We start from the raw sequence: 4295 nt of genomic DNA on the forward strand, positions 1-4295 counted from the left end.
TCTAACCACACACTGACATGTACAGCTTCTGGGTGAGGTTATGTCTGTCTACCACACACTACATGTACAGCTCTCTGGGTGAGGTTCTGTCTGTCTAACACACACTGACATGTACAGCTCTCTGGGTGAGGTTCTGTCTGTCTAACCACACACTGACATGTACAGCTTCTCTGGGGAGGTTCTGTCTGTCTAACACACACTGACATGTACAGCTCTCTGGGTGAGGTTCTGTCTGTCTAACCACACACTGACATGTACAGCTCTCTGGGTGAGGTTATGTCTGTCTAAACCACACACTGACATGTACAGCTCTCTGTGGTGAGGTTATGTCTGTCTAACCACACACTGACATGTACAGCTTTCTGGGTGAGGTTATGTCTGTCTAACCACACACTACATGTACAGCTCTCTGGGTGAGGTTCTGTCTGTCTAACCACACACTGACATGTACAGCTCTCTGCGTGAGGTTTTGTCTGTCTAACGACACACTGACATGTACAGCTCTCTGGGTGAGGTTCTGTCTGTCTAACCACACACTGACATGTACAGCTCTCTGGGTGAGGTTTCTGTAAGTCTAACCCACACTGACATGTACAGCTCTCTGGGTGAGGTTCCAGTGTCTAACCACACAACTGACATGTACAGCTCTCTGGGTGAGGTTCTGTCTGTCTAACCAACCTGAACTGACATGTACAGCTCTCTGAGTGAGGTTCTGTCTGTCTAACCACACACTGACATGTACAGCTCTCTGGGTGAGGTTCTGTCTGTCTAACCACACACTGACATGTACAGCTCTCTGGGTGAGGTTATGTCTGTCTAACCACACACTGACATGTACAGCTTTCTGGGTGAGGTTCTGTCTTTTTAACCCCACACTGACCTGTACAGGCTCTCTGGGTGAGGTTCTGTCTCTCTAACCACACAATGACATGTACAGCTCTCTGGGTGAGGTTCTGTCTGTCTAACCACACACTGACATGTACAGCTCTCTGGGTGAGGTTCCAGTGTCTAACCACACACTGACATGTACAGCTCTCTGGGTGAGGTTCTGTCTGTCTAACCACACAATGATCGGACATGTAAGCTCTCTGGGTGAGGTTCTGTCTGTCTAACCACACACTGACATGTAAGCTCTCTGGGTGAGGTTATATCTGTCTAACCACACACTGACATGTACAGCTTCTGGGGTGAGGTTCTGTCTGTCTAACCACACACTGACATGTAAAGCTCTCTGGGTGAGGTTTATGTTTTAACCACACACTGACATGTACAGCTCTCTGGGTGAGGTTAGTGTCTGTATACCACACACTGACATGTTCAGCTCTCTGGGTGAGGTTCTGTCTGTCTTACCACACACTGACATGTACAGCTCTCTGGTGAGGTTCTGTCTGTCTTACCACAGCACTGACATGTACAGCTCTCTGGGTGAGGTTCTGTCTGTCTACCACACACTGACATGTACAGCTCTTGGGTGATGTTCTGTCTGTCTAACCACACACCGACATGTACAGCTCTCTGGTGAGGTTCTGTCTGTCTAACCACACTGACATGTACAGCTCTCTGGCTGAGTTCCAGTGTCTAACCACACACTGACATGTACAGCTCTCTGGGTGAGGTTCTGTCTGTCTAACCACACACTGACATGTACAGCTCTCTGGGTGAGGTTCTGTCTGTCTAACCACACACTGACATGTAAAGCTCTCTGGGTGAGGTTCTTGTCTGTCCTAACCACACACTGACATGTACAGCTCTCTGGGTGAGGTTCCTAGTTGTCTAACCACACACTGACATGACAGCTCTCTGGTGAGGTTCTGTCTGTCTCACCACACACTGACATGTACAGCTCTCTGGTTGAGGTTCCAGTGTCTAACCCACACTGACATGTACAGCTTCTCTGGGTGAGGATTCTGTCTGTCTAACCCACACTGACTGACATGTACAGCTCTCTGGGTGAGGTTCTGTCTGTCTAACCACACCTGACATGTACAGCTCTCTGGGTGAGGTTCTGTCTGTCTAACCACACACTGACATGTACAGCTCTCTGGGGAGGTTCTGTCTGTCTAACCACACTGACATGTACAGCTCTCTGGGTGAGGTTCTGTCTGTCTAACCACACACTGACATGTACAGCTCTCTGCGTGAGGTTTTGTCTCTCTAACCACACACTGACATGTACAGCTTTCTGGGTGACGTTCTGTCTGTCTAACCACACACTGACATGTACAGCTCTCTGGGTGAGGTTCCAGTGTCTAACCACACACTGACATGTACAGCTCTCTGGGTGAGGTTCCAGTGTCTAACCACACACTGACATGTACAGCTCTCTGGGTGAGGTTCTGTCTGTCTAACCACACACTGAACTGACATGTACAGCTCTCTGAGTGAGGTTCTGTCTGTCTAACCACACACTGACATGTACAGCTCTCTGGGTGAGGTTCTGTCTGTCTAACCACACACTGACATGCACAGCTCTATGGGTGAGGTTCTGTCTGTCTAACCACACACTGACATGTACAGCTCTCTGGCTGAGGTTCTGTCTGTCTAACACACATGACATGTAACAGCTCTCTGTGTGAGGTTCCAGTGTCTAACCACACACTGACATGTACAGCTCTCTGGGTGAGATTCTGTCTGTCTAAACCACACACTGACATGTACAGCTCTCTGGTTGAGGTTCTGTCTGTCTAACCACACACTGACATGTACAGCTCTCTGGGTGAGGTTCTGTCTGTCTAACCACAAACTGACATGTACAGCTCTCTGGTGAGGTTCTGTCGGTCTAACACACTGACATGTACAGCTCTCTGTGTGAGGTTCCAGTGTCTAACCACACACTGACATGTACAGCTCTCTGGGTGAGGATTCTGTCTGTCTAACCACACACTGACATGTACAGCTCTCTGGGTGAGGTTCTGTCTGTCTAACCACACACTGACATGTACAGCTCTCTGGGTGAGGTTCTGTCTGTCTAACCACACACTGACATGTACAGCTCTCTGGGTGAGGTTCTGTCTGTCTAACCACTCTGACATGTACAGCTCTCTGGGGAGGTTCTGTCTGTCTAACCACACACTGACATACAGCTCTCTGGGTGAGGTTCTGTCCTGTCTAACCACACACTGACATGTACAGCTCTCTGCGTGAGGTTTTGTCTGTCTAACCACACACTGACATGTACAGCTCTCTGGGTGAGGTTCTGTCTGTCTAACCACACACTGACATGTACAGCTCTCTGGGTGAGGTTCCAGTGTCTAACCACACACTGACATGTACAGCTCTCTGGGTGAGGTTCCAGTGTCTAACCACACCTGACATGTACACTCTCTGGGTGAGATTCTGTCTGTCTAACCACACACTGACATGTACAGCTCTCTGGGTGAGGTTCTGTCTGTCTAACCACACACTGACATGTACAGCTCTCTGGGTGAGGTTCTGTCTGTCTAACCACACACTGACATGTACAGCTCTCTGGGGGAGGTTCTGTCTGTCTAACCACACACTGACATGTACAGCTCTCTGGGTGAGGTTCTGTCTGTCTAACCACACACTGACATGTACAGCTCTCTGGGTGAGGTTCTGTCTGTCTAACCACACACTGACATGTACAGCTCTCTGGGTGAGGTTCCAGTGTCTAACCACACACTGACATGTACAGCTCTCTGGGTGAGGTTCTGTCTGTCTAACCACACACTGAACTGACATGTACAGCTCTCTGAGTGAGGTTCTGTCTGTCTAACCACACACTGACATGTACAGCTCTCTGGGTGAGGTTCCAGTGTCTAACCACACACTGACATGTACAGCTCTCTGGGTGAGGTTCCAGTGTCTAACCACACACTGACATGTACAGCTCTCTGGGTGAGGTTCTGTCTGTCTAACCACACACTGACATGTACAGCTCTCTGGGTGAGGTTCTGTCTGTCTAACCACACACTGACATGTACAGCTCTCTGGGTGAGGTTCTGTCTGTCTAACCACACACTGACATGTCAGCTCTGGGTGAGGTTCTGTCTGTCTACCACACACTGACATGTACAGCTCTCTGGGGGAGGTTCTGTCTGTCTAACCACACACTGACATGTACAGCTCTCTGGGAGGTTCTTCTGTCTAAACCACACACTGACATGTCAGCTCTCTGCGTGAGGTTTTTGTCTGTCTAACCACACACTGCATGTACAGCTCTCTGGGTGAGGTTCTGTATGTCTAACCACACACTGACATGTAAGCTCTCTGGGTGAGGTTCCAGTGTCTAACCACACACTGACAGTACAGCTCTCTGGGTGAGGTTCTGTCTG

The sequence above is a fragment of the Salmo trutta genome, chromosome 2 (assembly GCF_901001165.1).
Source record: "Salmo trutta chromosome 2, fSalTru1.1, whole genome shotgun sequence".
Classification (NCBI taxonomy): Eukaryota; Metazoa; Chordata; class Actinopteri; order Salmoniformes; family Salmonidae; genus Salmo; species Salmo trutta.